Source organism: Marmota monax, unplaced genomic scaffold (assembly GCF_021218885.2).
Source record: "Marmota monax isolate L192 unplaced genomic scaffold, Marmota_monax_Labrador192_F-V1.1 WCK01_AAM20220418_F8-fsc00024, whole genome shotgun sequence".
NCBI classification, from domain to species: Eukaryota; Metazoa; Chordata; class Mammalia; order Rodentia; family Sciuridae; genus Marmota; species Marmota monax.
This window is the reverse complement of record NW_026695224.1, coordinates 6,796,677-6,811,863: the sequence shown is the minus strand read 5'-3', so window position 1 is coordinate 6,811,863 and position 15,187 is coordinate 6,796,677.

Genomic DNA, 15,187 nt, shown 5'->3' with positions numbered 1-15,187 from the left:
TCTCAACCAATACTATTGGCAAAATGCCAGGGGCCATTCCGACCCGGCTGTGGCTCTCAGCAGTAAGATAAGTTTGTTTAGATGTACTTAAGGCAGTGATGAATCTAGGATCAAAGAAAAACTGAAAACTATCTAACTTTCCATTGGTAGAGGAATTGCTTAAGAAAATATGGCACATTGATCCTATGGAATATAATGAGTCACTAGAAAAGGACAAAGTAGATCCATTAGTATTGATAAGAAAAAGGTCTAGAAAGAAAAGATGATCATATTGGAGGATTCCATTTATCTGTACTTATATCTGTAGAGTACCTGGACTGATGATCATCAAATTGTTAATAGTAACTTCTCTGGCTCTGTGTCCTTATAGGGGGACATTGACTTTCTTTTATATATATATATATATATATATATATATATATATATATATATATATATATATATATATTAGATGTTGATGAACCTTTATTTTAGTCATTTATTTATATATGGTGCTGAGAATCGAACCCAGTGCCTCACACATGCTAGGCAAGCGCTGCCATTGAGCCACAACCCCAGTCCCGGGACATTGACTTTCTACTTACTTGGGTTTGGGGGAAATATGAGCTCTGACAAGACATCTCTTTAAACCTTCTCCTTCATGTTCTGGAGAGGAATAGGAATACAAAAGCATGTGAAAGAAGAAAGCAAAAATAATCAACATGGAGTGCTAAGTGCTTTACACAAAATAACTCATTTAATCCTCTAAAAGGCTCTATGAGGGTACTAATATGAGTCTCAATTTACAGATAGGAAGATGAAGTCAAGCCCCGAGAGGACATGTGTATCAAGTTTGCCCAGCCAGCAAGTGACTGAGCTGAGATTTGAATCCAGGTAATCTGGTTTCAGAACTTGTTACAATAGTTAAGAAAATGCATGCTCTTTAAAGGAATTTTATTTTTCTGTGAGCATTTATTTTGGGTGCACAATAAAGGTGGTAGTGCTGGTATAATGATAATGACAGCATTTATGGGTCATCGATTTATGCCAGACAATTTTTCTTTTGCATCACTGAATCTTAAAAACAATCCTAAAAAGTAATATTATTAATATTCCCATTTTTTTCCAAATGAGAAAGCCAAGGCTCAGAGATATTAAGTAACTTACTGAAGGTGACATAACTGGTTAGAAATAAAATTGGAACACAGAACCAGGCCTGATTCATAACCTCTAAGCTCTATGGGCTCCTGAGGAGCTAGACAGCTTCAGTCACACCCGCTTTGCCCACCCTCAGGATCTGGAGTGGGCGGAAACCAGGTTACCATACATCAGGGACAGCTTGAAGGCTGAATCAGTGGCAGCTCTCAGCTTTTCTTAGAGCTGCTGGCTTCTGTGCTTTCTGGGTCATGCAACTCTTAGATCTGGTCCCCCAGACAGGTACCTTGCAGGAAAAAAGGGGCAGGGATGTTTCAGCAGAAACCAGCCTAGACCAGTGACCGACAATCAGAAGTGCTTGGGAGGCTCCAGGCCACTGGAACATCTGAAGTGGCCAGTAATCGCTGATGGCCCTGTAATCGCTGAGATGGACTTTTGCACTGGCCTGGTGGGTTGGAAGCTGGGAGTCCAATTTAAGTTGATTGAAATAAAATAAAGAAAAATCTCATTTCTCAGCATGCCAGCATTTGGTGGACTGAGATTTGACCTGTCATACAGTTGCCATTTCCAGAATGCTATCTTCATTTCCCTTCTCCTGGGCTTTGTTTGTGCTGTTGCCTCCACAGAGCTGCCCTCTGGGTCTATTCTACTTTCTAAGTCCGAAATATTCTTCTTAGATGCTGCTCAATCTCAAGAGTCCTATTTCTCCCTTCTTCTTCTTTCATCCTCAAACTTCTGGGTCTCTTGACTATAGCTTTTATCACCCTCTAACTTAGAGCATCATGGTGTGGGTGAGGGATTCTATCTCCCCACTTTCCAACACACCAATGTGACCTCAGGAGGACAGGGGAGTCGTTCAGTCCTTGTGTCTGCATCTACCACATTCCCTTCATTGTGATTTGCGTCTGCCTGGTGCTTAAAATACATGCAATGATTTTAAAATGAAGGGTGACCCTTCTTAGAGTCTGCTGGCAGCTCATTTTCCCTTCCTACCTCAATCCCTGGACTTATTTTCTTGTTACTAACAGCAAGAAGGCACTTATTCTGTGCCACCATGATGCCAGGTGCCTCAATGCATACTCTTGCTTCTCAGGACTGCCTTGGAGATAGAGATCATCATGCTCATTTTATAAATGAGAAAACTGAGGCTAGCATATAGGAGGCAATCGATAAAATGTGTGCACAATAAATGGTTCATTTTGCAAGATCACATTCTTAGAATGTTATAGAACTGGATAAGCTTAGCTTTCACCTCTGTGCTTTCTTGCAGGGCTGTCTATTTAATCTGTGGGACTCAATGCAAAATAAAAACCTGGGGTCCCTTTTAATGTATTAAGAATCCTAAGCTGGCACAACAGAACATTAAACTAATACAAGGGCTTTTAAGCTTGAGGCCCTGGGTGACTGCACAAGTCTCATGTCCATATCCATGAAGTTAGCCCTGAATCTTCAGTCACCATCATCCCTCTCTCCTTGTGAAACTGGGCCCAGGCTCTCTTGGCCACCTAGAGTTTGCCTCTTTCAGCACTTCTAGAATATGTCACTTGTTTAATTTCCAGTCCTCTGAATCTGCTGCGACCCTTTGTGTTCTAAGTATAGGTGTAGTAATTTCCCCTTATCTGCAGTATATAGGTTCTAAGACTCCTGGAGATGCTTGAAACCTCAGCTAGTACTGAATCCTGTATATACTATTTTTTTCTATAACTATACAGTTATGATAAAGTTTAATTTATAAATTAGGGACAGTAAGAGATTAACAATAACTAATAGGAAAATAGAACAATTATAATAATATACTATAATAAAAGTTACATGAATGTAATCTCTCTCAAAATATCTTATTGTACCGAATTCACTTATCATTTGAGATGATAGTAGTGATGAGATGAAATGAGGTGAATGATGTGGGCATTATGATGTGTTAGATTACCACATTAGGGTTACCTGGACAGGCACTGCATGTGATACCCAGATAATCAACCTGATAACTAAGATGTCTAGTAAGTGACTAATGGGAGGGTAGCATAGACAGTGTGGATACATTCTGGGTGGGATAGAATTGAACAGTGTGAGATTTCATCATACTACTTAGGATGGTGTGCAGCTTATGAATTATTTTATTTCTGAAATTTTCCACTTAATATTTTTGGATCATGATTGACTTTTGTTAACTGAAACTATGGAAAGTGAAATTTAGGGGTTACTACATTACTTGAAGGATGGGAAGAATTATAAAGGAAGTGTATGCTGTTGGTTTGAGGTGGGATATAGATAATGTGGGCTTGTGTGAACATGGGGTTCTCACAGATGCTAATGGTAAAGTTAAGTGTGATTGAAGATATTTTGGATCAAGAATGACTTACTATAAGAATCAAATTGCTGTCTGACTTTGGATTAGTAGATCGAGGAGAGAAGGGCCATCATTCTAATGCTCAATTGTAGTTGTTCCCTATCGTCATTTAGTTAAAGCCAAGTACTGTACCAAGACTTTTCTGTACTTTTTTAAAAAATTTAATTCTCATAAAAATTCTCTGGGACAAATAATATTAATGTACTCTATTCACAGGAGGGGAGAGTGAGTCTAAAGTCCTTGAAAGACATGCCTAAGCTTGTATGTGCCCAAGCTGGGTGCCTTTATCAGTTTTCTTTTTCTATAATTGCATACCACAGACGGGGTACTTTATAAAGAATAAAGGTTAGCTCACAGTTCTGAAGGATGCATCTGACAAAGCCCTTCTTGCTGGTGGGACTATGTAGAGTCATGAAGTAGTAGAGGTACCATAATGCGGTAATCCTAGCTCAGGACTCTTTTTATCTTCTAAACTTTAGTCCCTTTGGGTTAGGACCGTAGATTTATGGATTGACTCAATACCACATTCATATTGTTTTTACCGCTTGGTACCTTGCAATGAAGATTCAATTTCAACATGAGTTTTGGTGGCAACATTCAAACCATAGCACCGGGGTTTGGCTCATCTCATTGTGCTCAATTCCAAAGCCTCTACTCTTGTATATTCTTTTATCCTTTCTTTCTTTCACATCCTTCGAGTAGAGTGCTTGTAGAAAGCAGAATTTTGATGAGGAAAATGTTGAGACGTTGGCTACTGATGAGAATTGTCTACTTTCCCCTCCTCTTGCTCCCCATAGGCCTCAGGGAACTCTAAATAGCTCCTTTCCCACCTCCCCTAATGAGCTAGTTTAAAATAGCTTCTCCTATGAGGCAAAATGGCTCTTGGTCCTGGGGCTCGTGGTGGGGGAAGTTATCTAATCCTGTGAGAAAGTGATTCCTGCCTTGCTGTTTTGTCAGAGAGGTGATACCTGAGTCCAAAGCTGAGTAATTAAAAACCCTCTTAACACCACTTGAAATCAAGTGCCTCATATGCAGCATGCTGTCTTCTATCCTCTGGGCTTGGGGTAATGATTGTCTTTAATACCAGTCTCAATTGTACTTTGAATCTCATGAGAAGTAAATAGAATGAAAATGAGAAAATCTTTTAAAAACCAGCAACATCACAAACTTACCAAAAAAAAAATCTGCCCATAATGTTTCCCATAATTTTGTACCTAATCAGCTATTATGTGAACTTATAAAATAAACCCTAAACCCAAAATAACATGCACCATCTTGGATAGTAGTTTGGTTTCAAGTCATCATCCCTTTTTTTTTTTTTCCTATGTATAACAAAACCTCACATTTACTAAAATAGCTTACAGTTAATTACATTTCATTGGGAATTCATATTGACTTTATGTGTTTACACTAGCAAGTTATCATGAATTTAGCACACCTGAGTAGTAATTTGACTTTTTGGAGCATTGTAGAGTCTTCCCGAGTTACTCCAGATGGGCCTCCTTTCTTTTAGAGGTAGGGTGATGCAGGCAGGGATTGGGGCTGGGGCTGGGAGGTGAAGTTCACTCTTTCTTTTTTTAGGTTCTTCCATTTTTTTCCCAGCTATTTTTGAGCAGACCACTCCATGGTGAGTCTATCCATGAATGATAATTTTCCCCCTAAATTCCTCCTTTTTCTTTCCCCTGCTCCTGTCAAAAATCATCATTATCATCATCATCATCATCATCACTATTAGTAGTAGCAGCAGCAGCAGCAAATTGAGTATTTTTGCTAATAGCCAAACACAGTGCTAAACACCTTACATGTATTTTACTTATAATATCTTGTCCCTGCAATCAAATATCCTGAGAAAAACAATGTGAGGAGGAAAATTTTACTTTGGTGCACAGTTTTGGAGATCTGAGCTCAGTCCAGAGATAACTGACTCCATCATTTTGGACCCAAGGTGAACATCATGGTGGAAGGGCATGGTGGAGGAAAGCAGCAGCTCAGGACATGATAACAGCAAGCAGAGTGAGAGAGTGAGAGAATGGGGGAGAGAGAGGAGGAGAAGGGGAGAGCTCTGCATACCCCTAGTGACCCACCTTCTCTAGCCACTCCCCACCTGCCTACTGTTATCACCCAGTTAATCCTTATCAATGTATTAACCCATTGCTTAGGTTACACCTCTCATAATCTAATCATTTCACTTCTGAACATTCTTTCGTTGTCTCACATATAAGTTTTGGGGGGACACCACATATTCAAACCATAACAATATCTCCTCTAGGTTTTGTAACACCCTGTGAAGTAGATGTGATCTCTATTTTATAGGTGTGGAAACTGAAGCTACAAGAGGTCAAGGAACTTGCTTCAGGTCACATAGCTGGTAAGTGGCAGATTTGTGAACCCGAATTCCAGCTCTAAGGTGTGCTCTCAGAACCACTGTGGTATACTGCTTCCAAAGAGGCAGCCTGGAGGAAATAGGGTCGTGTTTAAGGAATGAAATCATGGATAGCTCCACGTTTTAGTCAACTTTTTGTTGTTGTGACCAAAAGACCTGACGAGAACAACTTAGAGGAGGAAAACTTGATTTTTGCCTCACAGTTTCAGAGGTTTTGTCCGTGGTTGGCCGACTCCATTGCTTTGGGCTTGAGAGGAGGCAGACATCATGGTGGAAGAGTGTGGCAGAGGAAAGCTACTGAGTTCATGATGGCCAAGAAGCTGAGGGAGAGCCTCATTCACCACAGACAAAGAGGGCCAACCTTATCCATCTATTGAGAGCCCACTCCTGTGACACTGGCATTAATCCATTCATGAGGGCAGAGCCTTCATGACCGAATTAACCTTTTCAGTCCTAACTCTTAATATTATCCAATGGCAATTAAATTTCAACTTGAATTTTGGAGGGGCCATTCAAACCACAGCACACACCCTCCCAAAATGGCTCTAGAGCAGAAGTAGTGGCTTGTGGTGGGTCTAAGGGATAGGCTGTGCCAAGCTCCCTCTTCCTCCTGTGGTTGGCACAGAGTAGCAGAAAGAAGCTTGGGTTCCTGACAGCCAGAAAGAGAGCACTGGACTACAAAAATTGTGGAGTTGCAGACAGGAGAGGACATAGCTGTGACCACCAGGAATCATCAGATCAGCCCACATGGTGGCTTCTTGGGGGATGTCAGCATGCCTAAGTGCCTATCTCTCCCCTTTCCACTAATGACTTGGCTCTAGATAGGTACCCAGATCTAAGGCAGCTGGGGGAAAAAAGAAAAGAATCTTAAACTCCTCAAACAGGGTCTTGCTAAAAAAATGGATTCAGTTATAGAAAACTAACATTAAGTTCCTTGTAACCATGATTTAGTGGTCTGAGATTCAAAGTCATCTCGATAATTATGTTTCCAAAATGATTTCCTGTTCTTTTTTTTTTTTTTTTTCCTTAAGCAGGAAGGCTCTTGTTCCTTGTATTCTTAACCCTGGGTGCTCCTAACCTTTTTTAAAATTTGTTCATTTGGTAAGATTCTTGGGCTAAGTTTACTGTAAAAAGAATCCAGTTGTCTCTTGCCATTTCTGCAACAGGTTGGATGACAAACTGTCCCACCCTGTGGAAGACAGCTTCAGAATTAAGAAACAGCAGTGGCTGATGATCCCAAGGATGTTAAATGGCTTTATTAATCATAACCACAGACTAAAGGCTGTGTGTTTTCTCCAGGAGCTGAGTGAGAGATTGCCTTGTCTTCTGCCTCTCCCACTGTATAATCAAGGCATCAAGCTAAATTAAAGGAAATGCCATCTTCCCGTGACAGCAGGTGCAAAATTACCTCTAATTATGAATTTGCTAGGTACAACAGTAACTCTGCGTGAATTATAACATTGCATTCATTAAAACAACCATTTAGGGTCTTGCTCACCTAGACATGCATACAGAATCTCAGAATCTAGTGAGCTCATCTCAACTCATCCACTGGATTCTTGGAGAGCTGTACTGATCTGAAAATTTGTGACCCCAAACCTTTGTTCAAAGTTGGAGTCTCAGAGGAAGGAATGCTGAGTCTCAGTCTTAGATTTACTATAGATGTGGTGCGTAACTTGAAAGAAGTCAGTGAACCTCTTCAGAACTCAGTTTCTTCATCTGTAAAAGGGAAGAGCAGAATTGTGCATTCTTTAAGGAAGTGCATCTCAAACTTTGATGTGCTGCTTAAAGTATGAGCCAAAGTCCAGAAGCAGCAACATCTTCCAAAAGCTTTTAGAAATGCAGAATCTCAGTCCCTATTCCAGACCTACTTGTTTCAACTATAATGTACATATCTATCATCTAGGAATCATTTTAAAATGCAGATTCTGATTCAGTAGATTTGGAGTGGGCCTCAGGATTCTGCATTCCAACAAGCTTCTAGGAGAGGCTGTGGCTGCCTCTCCACCCACTACACTTGGAGTAGCAAGGTTCTAAGTATTGGACACTTCCTTTGTGCTATGCATTGTGCATGAATTGTCTCATTTAATCATAAGAATGATGCAGAAGGGAGACTGTTAATAACATACACATTTTATAGATAATAAAGACAAGGATAGTGGATACAGCCAAGTAGCCCACATGGAGGGTGGAGTTAGTATTTGAACCAAGATCATCAGACTTTGCTTCTCATATGGTTCCTCTATTGCCTTCCAAATAAGGTAGCTTTTGCAAAACTCTTATTTCTTTACTCTTCTAAGTAAAGTTGTTACGGTTGATTTTCTATGGAGAAGGAAGATATTGACGTAATCAGTTAATGTGACACTTGTTCTATCTCATTATTTTCCAAGGTTGTGTGATATTAGGTGCAAAGAACATAATTTTCCCCCACCCCAAATTCATATGTTGAAATCCATATGTTGAAACCCCTAGATGATTATTAGGAGATGGGACCATTGAGAGGTAATTATGTCATAAGGTTAGACCCCTCCTGAAAGAGATTTGTGCCCTTGTGACCAAGAGGTCCCAGAGACCAAAGCTACCTTGCTACATTGACTATGTCTGGATGCAGCAGGAGTTGTCAGTGTGCAACACAGAACAAGGTTCTCACTAGAACTTGCCCATGCTGTACTACAGAGACACAGCCACATCAATGATTATAGCAGCATAATTCACAATAGCTAAACTGTGGAACCAACCCAGATGCCCTTCAGTAGATGAATGGATAGGGAAACTGTGACTATATACACAATGGAACATTACTCAGCATTAAAAGAGAATAAAATCATGGCATTTGCAGGTAAATGGATGGAATTGTAGAATATAATGCTAAGTGAAGTAAGCCAATCCCCCAAAACCAAAAGCCAAATGTTTTCTTTGATATGAGGAAGCTGACTCATAATGGCGATGGGGCCGAGCATGGGAGGAATGGAGGAACTTTAGATAGGGCAAAGGGGAGGGAGGGGAAAGGAGGGAGCAAAGGGGTAGGAATGATGGTGGAATGAGTTAGACATCATTACCCTAAGTACATGTATGAAGACACGAATGGTGTGAAACTACTTTGTGTACAAATCAGTGACTTGCAAAAATTGTGCTCTATATGTGTAATATGAAATGAATTGCATTCTGCCATCATGTATAACAAATTAGAATAAATAAATAATTAAAAATTAAAAAAAAAGAACTTGGCCATGCTGGCAAGTGGCTGGATATAGTGTGTGACTTGAACAAAATCAGTGAACTTTGACAGGGCTCAGTTAGACTTCCAACTGCCAGAACTGTAATAATCTCTATTGTTTATAAGCCACTTAATTTATGGTGTTTTGTAATAGCACCCCAAATGGATGAAGGTAAATGTTGAGAGCCACAGCCGAAGTGGCCCCAGCAAACTTCCAGCTGATTGGTTCACCGTGCCCCAGCAAACTTCTAGCTGATTGGTTCCTCTGCGGTGATGCTCATTGGGCTGTTTCCCCGCCCTTTCAGACCACGGAACTGCTCATTGGGGGACTCTTTTGGCTCCACCCACACAACCCAGCCAATCAGCCTCAAGAGCGGGAAGAGGTCTGGTTGAGAGGCTCGCTGGAAGAGCCGGTGGTGGCAGTTGGGCTCTGAGGGAATTCCTGGAGAGCTCTGCATGGTGCAGCATGCATTCTAAAAATAAAGCTGGTTCCTGCTTGACAAGTGGCTCGTGAGTTGTGCCCAGCCAGACTGCGGCAGGTAAAGATTTTAATTATATATTTCCCTAGGAAAGGACATTTTGAAGAGTTCCTTTTTTTTCCCCATTATAAACAACAAGCACACTTGTACATACACTTTGTACACATTGTGACTATGGGACAGATTCCTAGAAGTCCCATGGCTGAACCAAAGGCTATGCATCATTACATTTGGATAAATTCTACCATCTCGCCTACAATCATGGGGCTCATGGTTTGGAAGTGGTAAAGCTTCTCATTGAAAGCCAACATTTAAAATTTGAATCCTCAATTTCTTTGATCAAAAATTCTTACCCAATACTTTCAACTAGCAGAATTATTACCTGTGAAGGTAGAGTCTCCTTGTGGTTGTTCATGGTTGTGAAATTAGTCATTCCATTGGGAAACAGTAATATGTCTTTTACAAGTTGAAAAAATAAAAAAAAGTTTATAAATCTGGAATATCTTGAACTTATATTCACTGAGCTGGATTTCTGAAAAGACAAACCTCATATTTGGGAAAATGGAATTGCTTGGTTTCCCTGTTTACTTCACATAATTAGCCTAATCCTCAAAAGACCCTGTCTAGGGCAGCTAAAACTTCAGGAAAAAAAATGCATGAAGGCTCATTTTGATGAGATGACTGAACTCCAAATGGTTGTTTGGGGAGCCCACTTAGACTTCTGGCTGAAAGTCAAGATGTTATACATTTGCCTACATATTTAATACTATGCTCAAGTTCCCAAGCCTTCTTTGATGGATTTTTTTATTTGTGAGTCTGGGTATTTTTTCCTCCTATAAATGGTTATTTCCCTACGCAGATACACGTGGGAGAATATTTAATTAGAATTGAAAATGTTTTGAGCATGTTAAGTACAATCTAAGTGGTAAGTATCATGATCTTTACATGCTACAATAAGCATTATAATACATGTCTAATTCACTGATGAGCACTTGGCATGTCTTTGACAAATTCTTAATAAATTGCTCAAAAGAGCCCTTAAGAAAGTGTCATTTCACACTATATAACTCTACCTCTGATATTTCTCAACCTTGTCTATCTGCAGAAATGGGAAATTCTCTTGAACATTTTTCTTAACTGATTCTGATTTATGGGCTTTGGTGGAAATTCCCAGGGACTTGTTGCAATATACTGTAAATGAAATCTGCTAGCTACACAATTTGAAAAGTGAAGGTTGCAGTCTCCAAGTTTTCAAAAGCAGCCCACTTCACCTAGACAATGAATTATGGGATCCATAAGTACATAGAAAGCCTGAATCCTGTACTTGGTATGTATCTTCAAGGGAAAAGTTGCATGAATCTTACTAAGATTATCCACCGCCCAGATGTCATCTGGAGGGTATTAAGGGAAGATTTGTAGCAATTTAGTTGATTGTTAGTGTTAAGAACAGCAATTCCTTAGCATCAAAGTACTCAATAAATTCTGCCTAAGCCCAGATCTCAAACTATGCAATTAAATTTGGGTGTAAATAAAAGATATTTTGGAAATTAGCTAATTTTTTAAAAGGCATTAATTTAAGGAAGTTTGTGGCTACAGAGTAACTCTTAAATTACTTGAAAGTGGAAAAGAATAACATGGGGTTTGGCAGGATCATTTATTTATTTTCTATGATGTGCTCCAAGCTAGATGTTCTAACTGCAAGTTTTGATAGTATTTAATCTCAGTCTTCTGTATCTGCATTACAATATGTGAAAAGATTAAAGATAATTATACTGAAAAGTAAGTGAAGCTCAAAGATGTTAGCCTGGTTCACTGACTTCCAAAAAGTAACCTTTTTATTTTGAAATGATTTTAGATTTACGGAAAATTTACAAAGATAATATGAAGAGTTCCCATATATTTGTTACCCTTCCCCCTAACGTCTAGATCTTACATAACCATGGTGTAATTGAGAAGTGAACGTTGTTACATTACTGTTAATAAACTCCAGAGTTTAATCAGATTCTATCTATCTATCTATCTATCTATCTATCTATCTATCTATCTATCTATCTATCTTCATCTAATGCCTTTTTCCTGATCTAGGATTCTATTTTAAGGTACCACATTACCTCAAGTTGTTTTGTCCCCTTAGTTTTTACTAGTCTGTGACAGTTCTTAGTCTTTGTTTTTTCATGATCTTGACGGATGTGTCAGTGAGGTATTTATAGAATATTCCTCAATTTGTGTTAATCTTTTTTTTTGTGTGTGTGGATGGGGTGGGGTAGAGGGATTGAACTCAGGGGCACTTGACCACTGAGCCACATCCGCAGCCCTATTTTGTATTTAATTTAGAGACAGGGTCTTGCTAAGTTGCTTAGTGCCTCGCTTTCACTGAGGCTGGCTTTGGACTTGCGATCCTCCTGCCTCAGCCTCCCAAGCCACTGGGATTACAGGTATGTGCCATAGCACCTGGCAATTGGGGTTCATCTTGATGGGTTTTTTTCTTATGATTAGACTTGAGGTTTTGGGGAAAAACACTATAAAGTTAAAGTGCTCTTCTCATCATATCAATCCTATCATGTAATCCTGCTTTCAACATAATATCACCGGCAATATCAACCTTGATCTCCAGGTTTCTGGAGCCACAATTCAGATCTCTGGAAGAGCATTTGATGCTAGATTAGTGATGTCTGCCATGACCATAGAGGTAAATAATAGTGGTTCCCACAGCAGATAACCTCCATCCCTGACTTTTCCATAAGACCATCACTTTTGCACAGATTTAAGTCATTATATTGGTGACTCCGTCATTTATACTGTAAGCATTCAAAAAGACAAATATTTATTGAGCACCTGTAATCTGCAAGAGACATAATTGTATTTCTCACTTATTAGAAAATAATAGGGCTTAAGGTGAGACTTAAGAAATAATCCAATTTCTTCATTATCTTTTTAACTGCAAAAAATTAAGAATGCCAAGGAGGAAGAGAACAAGCACACCAGACACCTAGAAAGTTGAAATTATTGCTTGAAGAATAGAGGGATGAGACTGGAATCCCACCTTCTGACTGCTTTAATATCCTGAATCCTGTTTATTACTGTACATACATAAGTCACTGGGCTAAAGTACCTGTGGAGTACTGCCCCCGCAGGAGACCATGGAAATGAGCATTTTTCAATGTGTAAGAGAATCATGTGGCCAAACATTTTCTATTTTTCCAGAACATTTTTGATTATTGTAAGTTGGATTGATTTTTGCAAACTATGGGCTTCTGAAAATTCATTAGTGTGAGAACAATTTAGTGAGTAACAGTTGTTGAATATAAAGATGTAAAATATATGAAAACAATAAATGATTTACAAAATCTGAAGAACGCTATGAAGAAAATAAATTTCCTTTTCACCAGAAAGGAAAGTGGGCAGTCTGGGAAGATGTGGCTGAGAAAATAATACTTCTGTGGAGAAGAAGGCACCTTGGAAGTGTCTGAGTCAGGGGAGGGTCCTGTACACAGAGACCCTAAAAAAGAAAAGGATGATAAGCTTGAGGAACTGGAAGGAGGTCTGCAAAGCTCGGCTTCAGGAAACAGTGGAGCAGTGGATGTGTTGGCCCCGCACCCGGCTCAGCTTGGCACATGGTCAGTGTTCCTGAATACAGGGGTGGATTTTCCTGCCATAGTGAGTCAACAGAGTAGGCAGGCTAGAGGTGGATCATCAAGAATTGATGCCCTCAGAACTGTTCTTAAGCTACAATGAGTGGGAGTCAATGGGTTAACATCACCTCTTGGAGTGACAACTTGAAGGTGCATCCTGTGCTCTCCACTATCTCCCAGGAGCCCCTCGTGGGACCAGGCTCTCATTTCCCACTGTGATAGGCTGTCTGAGGCATGCCCTTTACTGATTCTCTTTCTTTCACTGCCTCCATTCCTCATTCCCTTGTCACTTTCCTTGCATGAGAGCTACTTGGACTCCTATCCTTACCTCAGAGTCACATCTGGATGAACCCAACCTGTAATAAATGGAAAGGGTGGTTCAAGTGAAGTTGGAAACGTGGGCAGAGGTTGCATTGTGCAGGGCTCGGCAGGCTTTGTAAAGAATTTTGTTTTTATTCTAAGTGTAATGGGAAGCCACCATAGGCTCTCAGAAAGGAGTGGCTTGATTAGATTTAGGTCTTAAAAGGGATGCTATAAAAATGTAGGTAGCCTTACAATCATAGATTTAGAATACATGTTAGCAACAGTCTGTTTGAACACTTATGTTATAGGGAAATAAAATGAGATCCACAGAAGTAGTCCCTTTGCCTGCTGCCCCACAGTGTAGACACTGGACTAGAGAAAGTTAGATGTCTTGGGCTGGGGATGTGGCTCAAGCGGTAGCGTGCTCGCCTGGCATGCGTTCGGCCTGGGTTCGATCCTCAGCACCACATACAAACAAAGATGTTGTGTCCGCCAAAAACTAAAAAATATTAAAATTCTCTCGCTCTCTCTCTTTAAAAAAAAAGAAAAGAAAAGAAAATTAGATGTCTTGCCCAGGGTCTCCTGACTCAGTGGTGACTCTCTCATAGGCTTATGGTGGCTCTGATAACCTCATAGAGCAGTTTCACCCAAGATAGCATTTGCCCAAGCAGAGGAAAATGAATCTTGAATTTAACATTGTGTTGTAAGGACTGTGTTAGATAATTACCCCAGCATGTTAGACAGCTGGAATTGCAGGGGAGGAAAACAGTTAAGACGCTGGCCTAGTTATTAAGTATTAAAGACACTGAAGGTTTTGCTGCGTGGTAAGTACCAGGATAGGGCACGATAACCGTTTGCAAATATTTGTAAAGGTGCAGATAGAGAGGAGAGAGAGAAATTACTTTGCTGAGAACAGTGGAGGAAAGCTTGAAGTAATGAGGTGGAACAAAAGGGAAATATTATTAGCTGAAGAGTGGAATAGGGTCCTTGCAATGAGAACGAGTCAGTTGTATTTACACACAAACCCAATTGTCTGAGAGAACCTCATGTAGTGTTTGAAAAAAAAAAAAATAGGTGCTACCGTAAAGCTTTCTATCTCCTGTATTTCCTGAAATTCTTTTCTCTTATCTCCTCAATTTTCAAACACACTTACTGTATATTTGAAAACACAATTATTTGACAATCTACTATGTGTAATGCAGTTTGATCAGTTTTCTGATAAACTAAGTCAAACCTCTCTCTCCTGAAACAGAGAGATGGCTAAATAAATGGACTACACACCCACTATTATATTTCACTTGCTGATTGTGTAGCATTAAAAGAGAATATGTTACTATTGTTAATTATCCTTACCACATTTTAACATTTTTACAATTTTGAATTTCAAAAAGAGTCAAGGTCAATGAAATGATGATACACATGTTTCAGTGTGACTTCAAGAAAGCGTTCAGAACAACAAACAAAAGCTAAAAAAAGAATAGATTCACTCTTTTTACTTTGGTTGTTTTCCGTTGATTCTTAAGTGGTTATTATTGAATATGATTCGCTGGCAATCAAGGCCATTTTTCCTTATTTTATTTGGATTTGTTGGATTTGTTAGCATTAATCATTTCACAGACTGTTAAAGTAACCATGATCCATAAACCCAAGAAAAATACCCAGCGGTCCTTAGACCCCTTTGGTTGATGG